Source organism: Coenobita brevimanus, chromosome 84 (genome assembly GCF_032717465.1).
Source record: "Coenobita brevimanus isolate Jiangsu-jjx chromosome 84, ASM3271746v2, whole genome shotgun sequence".
Classification (NCBI taxonomy): Eukaryota; Metazoa; Arthropoda; class Malacostraca; order Decapoda; family Coenobitidae; genus Coenobita; species Coenobita brevimanus.
In genome coordinates, this window is record NC_137037.1 from 37,169,768 (window position 1) to 37,184,802 (window position 15,035).

Sequence of the window (15,035 nt, forward strand, 5' to 3'; positions counted from 1 at the left end):
GCCTGTTGTTTGTGAGCATGGTTATTTCGTAAGTTATGCATTAATTTTCCTGCTCTTTTTCTCTATAATGTTTTATGTAAGTGACTGCTTGTTAAGTTATGTAGTTTACGTTCGTATGGTAAATGATTTAGAGTGTTATGTAATGTGAGAGAACTCTAGCATGTTATGGCTGTCTCTGAATTGGCAACTGTTATTCTAGTGGAATGTAGATCAGTCTAGAACAATGCAAGCCTATATAAGATGGGAAAGAGATTATTACAAGTTTAGTGAGGTGTCAAGTCAGTTTGAGTAAAGTGCAGTCAGTTTTGGTTCAGTGTAGTGCAGTGTCAGTGTCAGTGAAGACTGTATATTTTTGGTACTACTGAAAGCAGTCACAAACAGTGACGGGTTATTGAAGTTTGTATATCATTGGAACTTGAGAAACCAGTGAAGTGTCAAGCATTAAGTGTAACAACTGTCATTGAAAATTGTTTTCGGTACTTGTGGAATAAGTGTTACAAAGCATTAAGTGTGCTAACTGTGAAGTGTTGTCAGGCATTAAGTGTAATTGCAATTAGTAGCCTAAAGAGTGTATAGTTCCAATGCTTGTAAGAACAGTGAAGTTGAAAAGCATTAAGTGCAATTATCTGGAAAACTAAGACAGTGAACTTTAAGGAGCCAGTGTTTATTTTCGCCTCAGCTGATCGTGTGTACTGCACCCCTAAAGGCTGACCATAGGAAGAACAACTCACTGGGCAACGTCCTTCCTGTACTGTACTACTGCTGTTGGAGCCTGTGGCAGTGTGGGGACTGGGACTTAACACTGGTGTCAGGAGTGGGATTATTCTGGGCTGCAGTGAGCCTAACCTTCGACATGGAAGCGGAAGGTGTGAAGACAAGGTCTCAAGCTGGGCAGAAGGAGGAAATTTCCCTGGCAACAATCGTGGAGCTAATACAGGCACAAACTAAAGAACTTATAGAACAATTTCAGGCCCGAATCAAAGAACAGAAAGAGTTCAGGAACGAAATAAAAGAACTAATACAGGCACATACTAAAGAACTCAAAGAACAATTTCAGGTACAAAGTGTACAACTGAAGCCACAGAGTGAACAACTAGTGGCACAACATAAAGAACAAAATGAGCGATATGAACAACTTGAAGAGGCATCAGAGGAGCAACAGAAGGACTTACAACCGAGGGTGCAAGGACAGCTGGATGCTTTCATGGGGGAAATGAAGGAAGAACAGCAACAGCTTAACCTGCCTCGTCCCGGAGACGTGAATTCACGTCCTCACATGATGTGCACTCATATCCCGGAGACATGAATTAACGCGGCAACATTGCAAGGTCCCTAATTTGCACAATTTTCAATTTTCGCGAGTGATTTCGCGAGTGATTTTTGGCACGTATACACGGGACACCTTCCTCTATTCCTCTGCAAGATGCCAAGCAGGGACAATGGGATACACCGCATAACCTCTCCCCCCCCCCTGCACGCCATTGTCTCGGCAATTCACCTGTTACCAGTGACCTGGCCAATAAAGACATTCAGGGCCAGAGTGATTCCCCAATCAATGACAATGTGGAGGACAAAGTTTACATAGCATTAGAGGAAGAAACAGTCAGAAATGATGATCAGGTAATGTGGGAAAAAAAGTTCATGAATGGTGATGAGTTAGTGAGTGAAACAATGCTTATAATGCCTATATTACTGTTTGAAAACCAATATACTCTTGTACTACATATAAATTCGTACCAAGTAAATAAATAAATACTGTTTATGAGTGGATAAAATAGTTACCCTCCCATAGAACTCGTTTTCTTTGGTGCCAGCATGTTAGAAAACCCAGTCAGGTAAGGAGGTACTCGTACCTAGATCGAGTATTTTAAACCTCAGGTGAGCGATTTCTCTATGAATTTTCGATGTTTCTCACCAAAAGCGGATGTTTGAGCCAAAAAAAAAAAAAAGGTCCAAAAATGTCGGGACTGGGGCGTGCCACTGCCCAGAAAACGTTGGGATGGGGCGGGTTAAGGAAGAAGTAGATGTCAAGCTAGAGCAGCAGAAGTATGAGGTAAGATATAATGTGATAGAGTGTAAACAGCATGCAAACAACCAGTTGAAGACAGTTAGTGAGGAAATAGTGGAGGAGTGTAGATAGCATGTAGACAACCAGTTGAAGTCAATTACTAAGGAAATAGTGACAGAGTGCAGATGGCATGTAGATAACCAGTTGAAGCATGTAGTCGATCATGAGAAGATAATTAGTGAGAATATGGAGGCTGTAGAGTATTATTGCACTGCTGAGCCTCAGGTTGGTGTACAGAGAGCATATGAAAGGAGTGGACAGTGTCTGGTGAATCTTGGTGGATCCTGGGCATCTGAAGATGGCATTTCAGGATTGACTAATCAGAATGTTGGAGGTTCAAGTCCTGGACATAATTATGATGCCTCAGTTTCTAGGCCCCAAACTAGCGAAGTGCATGGCTATAATGGGAATCCAGTTAAGAAGAAACTTCAAGAAAATGATGGTAGAGTATCTTGGGGAGCTTACTGTGCACAGTTTAAGTTACTTGCGGATCAGAATGGTTGGGATGATAAGAAGGCTGCAGAAGACCCACCACTGAAGAAATGCAAGAGAACCTTGATGAATAGTGTGCGAGAAGACAGAAGGACAGACGACATGCAGCATAGTAGGAATGGGAATCGTAGGAAGAAATGCTGCTGTACTGTAGTGATGGGGCTGGCGTCAAACAGAGAAGACCTGGGGAGGATGCAGATGGAGGGTGCAGATTTGCAACCGGTGCTGGAATGGCTGCAGCAGAATGCAGTGTGACCATCATGGGGAGGAGTTTCCAGGTTGGGCCCTGCGACCGGGAGCTGCTGGAGTCAGTGGGACCTTCTTCGTTACAACATACTGGAGCGTCAATGGGAGATGCCCAATGGCCTCAGTGAGTATTGGCAACTGGTGGTTCTGAAGAAGATGAGGTCTGAGATCTGGGATGAGTACCATAATCAGATCACTAGTAGGCACCAGGGAGTGAAGACAATTCTAAGCCGGCTGCGACACACTGGATTGGCATGCGTCAGGATGTTGAAGAGTGGTTTCGGACCTGTGATGTGTGCTGTGTCAAGAAGAGGACCAAGACCTTCCAGGGAGGAGTGGACTGTGTGGAGGGACACGGACATCGTCAGAAGCAGTGTAGAAGATCTGATAAGTTGAAGGATTATTTTGTGTACAGTTAGATGTTTCATTAGAATTAGGGTTTATGTTCATTCATTCATTCATTCATTGCCAGACACCATGTATCCCAGACGGGGTGGCCAATGGCTCAGAGTTAATTGTTTTACAGGGAGGGGCACCAATCCTCCACCAACCCCACTTGCCACGTAGGGATGCCAACAGCATCTGGTGTTCCCAGGCGGTCACCCATCCAAGTACTAACCAGACCCAACGTTGCTTAACTTCGCTGATCGGATGGGAAGCGGTGTACTCAACGTGGTATGGCCGTTGGCACAGTTTGTGTATATTGTGTAGTTTTGTCTGGACGACAAAGAACAAGAGAGGGGATAGTGTTATGAAGGGGGATTTGCAAGTTAGGTAGTCTCGTACCTTCGAAACGTTTTTCGTACCGTAAGTTCCAGTACGAGTCATCTGAGTTGCCAGTTTGCCTGTTGTTTGTGAGCGTAGTTATTTCATAAGCTATGCATTAATTTTTCTGCTCTTTTTCTCTATAATGTTTTATGTAAGTGACTGCTTGTTAATTTATGTAGTTTAAGTTCGTATGGTAAATGATTTAGAGTGTTATGAGAGAACTCTAGCATGTTTGGGTTGTCTCCGAATTGGCAACTGTTGTTCTAGTGGAATGTACATCAGTCTAGAACAATACAAGCCTATATAAGATGGGAAGAGATTATTACAAGTTTAGTGAGGTGTCAAGTCAGTCTGAGTAAAATGCAGTAGGTTTTGGTTCAGTGCAGTGCAGTGTCAGTGAAGATTGTATATTTTTGGTACCTGTGAAAGCAGTGGCAAACAGTGATGGGTTATTGAAATTTGTATATCATTGGAACTTGAGAAAACAGTGAAGTGTCAAGCATTAAGTGTAATAACTGTCATTGAAAATTGTTTTCGGTACTTGTGTAATAATTGTTACAAAGCATTAAGTGTACTAACTGTGAAGTGTTGTCAGGCATTAAGTGTAATTGCAGTTAGTAGCCTAAAGTGTATAAGCTCCAGTGCTTGTGAGAACAGTAGTTGGAAAGCATTAAGTGTAGTTATATGGAAAATAAAGACAGTGAACTTTAAGAAGCCAGTGTTTATTTTCGACTCAGCTGATCTTGTGTACTGCACACCTAAAGGCTGACCATAGGAAAAACAACTCACTGGGCAACGTCCTTCCTGTACTGTACTACTGCTGTTGGAGCCTGTGGCAGTGTGGGTGTGGACGTAACAATATTTTATTTTGATGGGTAAAATGAGTTAATGAAAACAATATCAGTTATTTAATTTAAAACAGAATAAAGCTAGGTTTGCAATGTTTTTCTCCTCTTCCTAAAATGAAATATAATTATGGTTGTAAAAAATGAAGTTGTGTTTGTAATTTTTTTCTTCTCTCCCTACAAAAAATTTAGCTTTGTAAGTTTTTTCCTTCTCTGTAAAAAAATGAAGTTAACTTTGTAGAAAGAAAAAAAAAAGTTTTCTTCTCTCTCCCCCCAAAATAGTTAGGTTTCTTTTTAAAAAATATCTGCCTGAAAAAAAAGTTAGGTTTGTAATTTTTTCTTCTCTCCTTCAAAAATAAAATTAGATTTGCAATTTTTCTTCTCTTCAGCCTAAAAAAAATAATGTTAGCTTTGAAAAAAATTCTTTTCCTCTCCCCCTCCAAAAAACAGTTATGTTTGCAATTTTTTTTCTCCTCTCCCTAAAAAACAAGGTTAGGTTTGTATTTTTCTTCTTCTTGTATCCCTTAGTAAAATAAAGTTGGGATTTGCATTTTTTTTTCTCCCTAAAAAATAAAGTTAGCTTTATAAGAAAAATTTCTTCTCTCCCTTTAACCCGCCCCATCCTGTTGACATGAATAAATGTCCACACATTTTGTCACTGCCAATCTCGTTGACGTATATAAACGTGAATCACTTGCAAGGTCCCTAATTTGCACAATTTTCAATTATTGCAAGTGGTTTTTGGTATGTATACATGGGACACTTTCTTCTACAAGATGCCATGCAGGGACAATGTCTTAACCAGTATGACCTCCCCCCCCCCTGCACGGCATTGTCTTGGCAATTCACCTGTTACCAGTGACCTGGCCAGTAAAGACATGTCGTGCCACGGTACGTAATTCAGGGCCAGAGTGATTCCCCAATCGATGACAATGTGGAGGACAAACTCTACATAGCATTAGAGGAAAAAGTCAGAAATGATGATCAGGTAATGTTGCCAAAAAAGGTCAGGTATGTTGATGTGTTTTGTGAGTGAAACAATGATTATATTGCCTATATTACTGTGTGAAAACCAATATACTCTCATACTACATACACATTCATACCAAATAAATAAATAAATACTGTTTATGAGTGGTGTGGAATGGTTACCCTCCCATAGAACTCGTTTTCTTTGGAGCCAGCCTGATAGAAAACACAGCAAGGTGAGGAGGTACTGCTACCTGTATCGAGTATTTTAAATCTCAGGTGAGCGATTTATCAATGAATTTTCGATGTTTCTCACCAAAAGCGGAGGTTTGAGCCAAAAAAATTTTTTTCCAAAAATGGTCGGGATTGGGGAGAATCAGTGATGGAAAAGTGGTCGGGATGGGGCGGGTTAAAAAATAAAATTAGGTTTTTAAAAAATTCTCCCTAAAAGAATATAGTTAGATTTGCTGTAGACATTCTACAGTATATATCTCATAATACGATGTACAGGATGTAATGTTTGCTGGAGTCATACACAGCTTCTTGCTTACAATGTCAATCCATGTAATGTATATCCACAATCTTGTTGTTCCAGACCATCAAGAATGCTTAACATATGATGTATCTCAAACAATCTTTCTGTAGTCCAGACAACCAAGAATATCAAGATGTATTTAAACACGTGAGGTAAACAGCTCCAGTCGTTAGTCCACCTGAATGGAAATCTACTAGACACTACATTATATACACACATCCTCTCCAAGCTGTATATAATGTCGGAGAGATTCCCCTCAGGTCGGAAGGGGTTGGCGAGAAGGCCCGATAACACGAGGGTCAGATAGGAGGCTTTGCCATCACGCTATGTTATGCTGTAAATCACTATTTGGTATAACTATACAATAAGCTCCGTAACCCAAGAGTGCTGTAACTCACCTCACTGATACACAAAGGGGGAAGGTGAGAGAGAAAGAGAAAGAGAGACCTACCTATTCACTAGCCGACGGCACACCATTTAATAAGCACCAACAAGTTTGAGCCATACTACATCTCACGACTTTATTCTGGCAGTGCATCGACGATCAACAATCAACCTCTCAATCTCCCTATATTCTTTTTACTTTACCTTGGCCTAAAATTGCTATCTTTTCATCTTCAATGCAGAGTTGTGGCAAGGGATTAACACTAGAATATGATGCTAGTCACGAAGAAGTGCTGTGAAAAGGATGTAGAGCTGTACTATTGTCTTTCTCTGCCTCTAAGCTACAGGAAATAAGCTGGTTAAGGGTGAAAATCTGGGCCAAGTTAGTATTAAAAAAAATAGTACACAAGTATCTATGACCATGCTATCATATTTGGTTGCAGCGGTGGGATACTGAAGGTTCAGTGATGTCCAAACTTTTCATCCACATACTGCTTTGCTAGTACACTTTGTGTTTGTACGCTGGCACATAGATTGGTTGTGTATCCTGTTTTACATTAATATGTTGTTGGGTTAGATTTATACATCCCAGGTTTTCACCAGGTAATGCAACAGTCTGTCTACGTTTCTTTAGTAAATCTAATAAATTATTTTCCACATCAGAATTATCTGAGCAAACCGAATGCTCTTTTATCCACTCTCTGTCTGACGAGTTTACTCTGTTCGACGCTCCCGCTACTGTCACTTCAAGCTGGGCAAAGCTCTAACCTACAAATACAGGTTCCTTTCTTCATCCTCACATCTCCATTCATGTTAGCTAAAATGACAGTCTCACCCTTGTCATTTACCCAACATAGCGCATTTTCTCTCAAAAGGCCTTTTATTCTAATAGTCTCTTCCAGTACAATGATATTATAGTTTCTCAATTTACTCTTGCATGAATGGTTTTGGTTGTAAATTTATACCATAATTAATGCTTGCTGGGTAATTGTTGGTTGTAGTATCAGGAGATGGAATTTCCTCTATGAATTCGCTGTTATAGTTAATTCCATTGAAATGAGGCATCAATATTATATTTCGTGTCCTCATTGCATTTAGCCATGCAGCATATTTCTAACTGATAATTTTACTACTACGTAAAAGGTGGTAGTGAATGATTTTGTGGTCTGTGAATTTCATGTTCAACTGAATCATACCAATAACTGGTATTTCTTTACCATCCACTGTGTATAAATTTAAGCCTGAATTTTCCAAAAACGTCATTTTCCTTCTATTTCTAAAAATTCATTCTAACACATCTTGTGTTATTAAATTCACTGGTGAGCCTGAATCCAAAAAATAATGAAATCTCTTCCTCTTCACATACAGCAGAGACCAAAATGCTTTCTTTTCCAAGGATACTTTCTATGTTGACTGTTTGTTTATTTGGGTGTTTTGTGTCGTTGTCTTTTATACTGGTACAACCTTCCCCGTAGTTTTAGGCCTGGCCAGCTGCTACGATTGTTCATACATTTCTCCCATATAGCAGAACCATTATTCCACCTACTGAACAAACAAGCAGTATTTCAGTGGAGAGGAACAAAAAATAGCATTTAATGAATTAAAAGGTAAACTTACATGTGCACCTTGCTTGGCCTAATCTAATTTCACAAAACCATTCATAATTTGCACAGGTGCCTACCTCAAAGATTTAGGTGCTGTATTGATGCAAGAGGATAAACGAGATAAATAGGCTACCACCCCATAGCTTTTGCCAGTAGACATATAAAAGGAGCAGAGAAAAATTACTCTATAACAGACTTAGAAGCCTTAGCGGTAATATTTGCTCTACAGATATTTCGTGACCTTGTGTATGGATACGAAACTCGCCTATACATAGACCGCAAACCTCTCTTGTGCATGTTCCAAGAAAAACTCCTCTCTGGGAGGAGAGCACGATGGAAATGCTAACTCCAGAATTACAATGTAAATATTCACTACATAAATGGTGAAGTAATTTTGGCAGCAGATGCCTTATCGCGAAATCCGTCAGCCAGTGTTGCTACAATAAGTCCACGAGAATCACTCTCCAACAATGGTGAAACGATTCCTACAAATCAAGAAATCTCACACGCACAGAGACAGGACCCAGTATGGTCTAAAGCAGGGGCGGGCAGCGAAATTTTTTTTCCTGCCCAGTTCCGTCACTTTGCACATATGGCAACGTTGCCCTGTGTTTAGTTTGGCAACGCCGCGCAGCAGTGAGCCATCATCACAATTTTATTTACCTTTTTTATGCTTGACTATAAATATAATACCTGACTATCTATATTTTACATGGATTGAAAGAATAATAGAGACATAGAGGTCATATAGTTTTCGCTGCCTTAGCTTAAATAAATATAAAAAGGGGCCATACCACTGTCTTTACTTCGTCACTCGTCTGCTGAGAGAGAGAGAGAGAGAGAGAGAGAGAGAGAGAGAGAGAGCTTGAAACAGTATAAAATAATAACATGCAGGGTCATCAATAAAAAGTGAGTATGCAAGGAAGATACTCTCTACACTTTGCTAAAATTAGTTATATGTTGATTTAATGAAAAAGCGGTACGTCTTAGGGGTGGTACATGACTTCGTTGAGAACACTTATCAGTAACATATGTTGTAGGCCTATACTACTTTACCTGTCATTTCTTGTCATTGCTCCCAGACGTACGATTCAATCAGCTGTGTTTACAGGAGAGAGAGAGAGAGGTTAATGACCCATAATATTTAATCACCTAAAACGCTTTTCATGATCATTCTTAAGGGTTAACCTTGGTAATTTCTGCTGCAAGCTGGGAAATATTGGTATCAATGATGCCTGAATATCAATGTTTCATTAGACATTTTCTTAGGTATATATGTCAGGTTAGATTTCAGATTATTTTCTTGTTTTTCTTAGGTATATTAGTGAAATCATTTGTCAGGTTAGATTTCAGATTATTTTCTTGTTTTTCTTAGGTATATTAGGAAAATCATATGTCAGGTTACATTTCAGATTATTTTCATGTTCTCATGTCCTTTATTTCATGTTAAGTATGCTTGAAGGGTTTTTGTATTTGATGAAATGCAAAGCTTTATTTGTTACGGTATAATCTTTATTAAATATTACACAGCACCAGGCACCATATGCTATTTCCCATGTGCTGATGACAGGCATTGGGTCAGACATGAGACATTATAGACCATTGTGTGCAAAATAAGTAAATCAAGAGAAACAAGGAATTAAAAAAATAAACTCACTGTGATGCGCCATTGCCGATTGTAAACACAGCTGATTGAATCGTACGTCTGGGAGCAATGACAAGAAATGACAGGTAAAGTAGTATTGGCCTACAACATATGTTACTGATAAGTGTTCTCAACGAGCAGTCAGGTACCACCCCTAAGACGTACCGCATTTTCATTAAATCAACATATAACTAATTTTAGCAAAGTGTAGAGAGTATCTTCTCTCTCTCTCTCTCTCTCTCTCTCTCTCTCTCTCTCTCAGCAGACGAGTGACGAAGTAAAGACAGTGGTATGGCCTCTTTTTATATTTATTTAAGCTAAGGCAGCGAAAACTATATGACCTCTATGTCTCTATTATTCTTTCAATCCATGTAAAATATAGATAGTCAGGTATTATATTTATAGTCAAGCATAAAAAAAGTAAATAATTGTGATGAATACTAAACCTGGCATCCGATATGGCTCACTGCTGCGCGGCGTTGCCAAACTAAACACAGGGCAACGGTGCCATATGTGCAAAGTGGGGGAACTGGGCAGGAAAAAAAATTTCGCGGGCGGGCAACCTTTTCAGAGCAAGGGCCAGATGAGACTTTCAGGAGCAGCCCAGGGCCGAAGTGACAAATGAGAACACAAAAGTGACTATATACAAGAATTTTATTGGAAAACATGCAAATCAGTGAGACAGCTGGTGCTGCTTGCCATGATGAAATGATTCAATGTCTGGCTCGATTGATGATGCAAACAACAGGAGAATGTCATTGAAGTGACGGTCTGAGAGCTGGGAATGGAGGCAGACTTCATGTACTTCATTTTGGAGAAGAATTGTTCGCAACAGTAGGTCCTGCCAAATATGGCCATGATGCACTGAACATGTGCAATGCATTTTGGAAAATTGCTAGAAGGGAGTACGAGATCACAGAAGAAGGACAGCGGAGAACTTTGCCTTCAGTTCATCGTTGTTTTGGTGGGGTTTCGTGGGTCAATTGCTATGCTCATGCCAAGCAGGTTGGCGGGCCAGAAGCTAGACCTTCACAGGCTGGAGATTTCCCACCCTTGGTCTAAAATAATATATCATCTTGAGTCAGGCAGTGATGTACCATTACCCAAGTTACATGTACAGTTACCTCCACTTCTAACGAGTGCAACGGGTGGTGTATTAGGTGAAATGTGGTACCAAAGTGTTTGTTAACATCATAGTAATAGTAAGTGAATGGGCAGGCCCAGCAAAGCTTCCTCTCCGCCCCAGTATCTAGTACCCACAGAAACAATGTTCAGTCAAGTCATACTCTGTCTGCAAATCCAAGTGTTTGCCACGTATGTATAGAGGAAGGTAGAAAGAAAAATACAGTAATGACATTGGATCCCACTGCTTCTCTGACAGGAGGTGACTGTGAGGCGAGGTGGAACGTAGGAGAGGGGGGACAGGTGGTGGGAGCGCATGTTTTGAAACTCTGTTTCGTTTTGAAAGATGAAGGGTGTGATTATACAGATCCTCTGAGGTGATCTGTAACTCCGTATGCACTAACATGTATTGGATGAATGTTGGAGTCTTAATGTTCGTCATACAATGTGGTGAACAAGCGTAGTTTAGCATAAATGTTAGAAGGTGTGATGTCCGGTGTCTTGAAATGTGGTTCATCTGAGTCTAATGTTTGTGTGGCTCAACTGCTGTAACATAATTGTGGCTGAAATAAGGGGGCCATAAATTATTCGTGATTAACCCGCCGCATGCCAGCTATTTTTACCCCTATGGATTACCCCAGTGCCAGCCATTTTGACCTTTTTTTTGTTTGGCTAAAATGATAGATTTTGATGTGGAAACAACGAATTTCGTCATTAAAAATGCTAACTGAGGCTCGGAAATGAGTTTTATTGAGTCCTGCTTACTCGTGTACAGGTATAGTCGCTCACTCACGCTCACCACGTACGTGAGAGAAAGCCGTTATCTATGTAAGGTATAACTCATGTATTTCAGCTGGGAAGGTATAGCAATGTTCAGTACACTTTTCTGATTACTTTTTACTTCAGCATCTATCACAATTTGCGTGTCTTTCTCACTGTGAATGCATTGTCTTACACTCACTTGAAGATAAGTACAACCTGATTTCATTACTCACAGTCCTGGCACTTACAAGAAGGTATTTACAACTTAATTTCACTATATAGTCCTTACACTTACAAAAAAATATTTACAACTTACACTTACATGAAAATACTTACAAAATGCCTTCACTATGTACAGCACTGGGTGAGGCACACAGGCAGAGTGAGGCAGAGCCAGCATGAGGGGGGGAGCGAGTGAGTGTGTGGCCTTGACAGCCTGAGGGATGGTAGAGGAACAGTTACTTTACATGCCGGCCAATTTTTACCTGCAAATCTTGGAAAATCGGTTGCAGTGAAGTTTTTTATTTGAAACCGTTTTAAGTTCACTGGAGAGCCTGTATCTAAAAATAAGGAAACGTTCTGATCCTCACATACAGCTGGTATCAAGATACACTCATTTCCCAACATGCCTCCTATGTGAATTTTGGACTTGTTTTTCTTTACGTTTGTTCGTTTTTTGTCATGACTTGGTCTTCCCCTGATTTGAACATGGACACAATTTTTTCTACTGTTTTGCAGTCACTGGTCCAGTGCCCTTGGTATCTATGATGCCTACAGTAAGGACCAAATCCTTGTGTCTTTTGTCTATCCTCTTTTGCTTTGATAAAGCATTCATACCTTGTGTGTCCTGGTTTTGCGCAATAATGACATAGAATGGACCTATCTCTTGACCGTGACCTACGAGGTGACTTCCCATAAGTAGTGTTGTTTATGGCGAGAGACCTGCTCGGGCTGCGCGAAAACTTATGAAACTGTCTGTAGCCTGGTGTTTGTGATCGAGCCCTCGTCACGTTTGGTTGTTTGCTCTGCCTGCTTTCGGGTCGCAATCAATTTTGTTCTCTGTTTGGGGTCGGTGTAGATGTTTTCACAGCTGATACTGTCCCAGGTACTCTCATTCTACTCGAATGTGCGGGTGTGTCGACCATACCTGCTTTACTGCATTGCATCTCTACCTCGTTCATTAAGTCCAGTAAGCACATGCCTGGGGTGTACGTGATCGTCTTGGCGATCTCAAGGGTCCTATCAGGTAGTTTACACAAGGCAGCTACATAACCAATGATGTCCACGACGAGGTCTGGGGACATCTTTCCATCATCTGTTATCCAATTTGAGTTTTCCAAAGTAACTAACAATGTTCTTTTGATTGTGGAGACATCAGCAGTTATTTCACTGAGTACATGGTTTGTAGTGTGCTCCCTTACAAGATCTACAATCTTATGTAATTCTGGAATTACACCAGGCAAGAAGTTCATACCTCCAGAAAATTTCTTCAAAAATTCAGTTTTAAATTCATCATATGTCCTAGCTTTAAGGAGCTTGTCAGATCTCAATAAATTGCTTGCTGGACATCTTTCCTGGCTTATGCAAGATGAAAAAATGGCAATTTTCTCTTGTTCATCTAGTATGTGGCGCTTGATGAACATTTGTTCGCACTGACTGACTAATGAAATAACATCAATGCGATCATTTACCGTGCCAGAGAATTTGGGGGCAGTTTTATCTTCATGGTACACGTACACATGAGGTGGGGTTGTTAGATCTGCGGTATTTGTTTCGTGATTCATTTTCACTGTTTGCTCTGTTAATTTAACTTGGACTTGTTTATCGTTGTGTGAGGGAATGGTGGAATATATTCGGCCGGAACGGTGAACCCTGTTAAGTGTATTGGCATATGTGTGCAAGTTAGCGACAAAGTCCTCACTTGCTACGTCAGAGGGGGTTTCCCACTCATCATCTGGAACTGACATATTTGTTTCTTGGTCTTTAATTTGTAGTGAGTTTTGTACAAGGGGTGTGTCGCCTTGGTGCTCTCCTAATTGTGAATCTGTTGTGGCTAATTGTGTTTCATCTGGTATTAACGTGGGTGGTGGCGAAAATATCCCTGTCATTAAGATATGGTGTTATGAAAGACGCCTTTTGTTTATTTATGTCCTAACTAAATAGATGAGTAAATGAGTTGAAATAAATGATAGATAGTGAGTGTACAAGTGTATATATGGAAATAAGTAAAGAAGTTGAATATACCTAATTTTAGCACTGAGAAGAAATGAGTAAGTATAATTTCACCCACTTGATTCAGATCGTAGAGGTGTGTCGATGCAAATGTCGATCTCGGAAGAAAAATGCAGGGTTGACTGAAGATCTCTTGATAAATCTAGTGCTATGTTGATGGACGATATTACTCAGGAAATTCCATGGCCTGGTGCTTGTGGTGGTTAACAGCTGTCACAGGCAAACCTCAGCATAGAACGTCGAATTTCCAACTCAATACTGTGGAAATAAATGAGTATGAGTAGGAGCTATGTGAATAATGAGTAATGAGTAGTGGGTGAGAAGTGCCTGGTGTCAGTCACACGTTGCTTGGCGTGGCAAACTCGCGTTGTGATGTCATCTCAGTACATGGTGACGTCGGCTTCCTACACTGGTAGCTGTGGTGAATACTGAATAGCGATGCGAAACCTGGGTGAAGAAAGGTGAGTAAGTCGCGTTATAAATGTGGCTCTGGTGTTTTGCTGCGTGTCTTGACCTCTGCATCAGCGATGGAGGTAGGCGGGAGAGAGTGGTGGGGGTTTGTGTGCTTGTTGCTTTGGTCTTTCCTCTTCTTTACTTGCTTTGTTTTTTATTCTTCTTGCTGCTGCTAGAAGTTACGTGAAGATTATAGAGTTGTTTTGTAGACTTGTAGGCTATTTGCATTGTACACTGTATTTTGTAGGAATTCACTGTAGAACTGAAGCTAATCTTTTAGAGTCTTGCCTGCTTTTGTAGAAATTCGCTTTTGATTCGGAGACGATGTCCGTAGTTCCGCTTGCCACCAAATAATGTCATAAAAGACTTTGTAGTTACTTGTAGAGAAGGTTTGTTGTTTAGTTGTCACTCTCGATTTCTTGTAGTAGGAATTAAAGATGAATACAGTGAGTGGATCTTAATTTATTATCTTCAGAGAAATCTAAGTTGAGCAGGGTATGTCTTACAGAGACAATATAATAAGTAAGTCTAGTTGAGCCCTTCTTTCTTGTTCACTCTCTCCACTACCTGTCGGTTCAAATGCTAGCCTCCTTCTGAGCTCTCCTTCCTAAATTCTGGTGAAACAGGGGTCATGTCACGTGTGTTACACTGTGGTTAGAAAGTTCCAGAAACCTGTGTGTGAGTATGTGTGTATGTCACTAGGCTTTGTTCCCCTGCTATCTCGCTGACACACTACCTACATCATCCCCTGACATTGCTACTTCCTATGTGTCGTCAACATTTCCTCAGTTAACTTGCAAGATCATTTCCCTTTCCCAGGCTCGCATGGAGCTGTCTATCTATCTATTTATCTATCTATCTATTATGATTTGTAATTATAATATGGACTCATAACACCACCTGCCCACCT

General features: G+C 40.4%; 1 non-coding gene across 1 annotated transcript; it reads right to left on the reverse strand.

Moving 5' to 3' along the window:
• Positions 1-3,376: 3,376 nt before the first annotated feature.
• Positions 3,377-3,495, reverse strand: LOC145410236 (5S ribosomal RNA). The gene has a single exon (XR_013899222.1). It is a non-coding gene; the product is annotated as a 5S ribosomal RNA (ribosomal RNA).
• Positions 3,496-15,035: the final 11,540 nt, after the last annotated feature.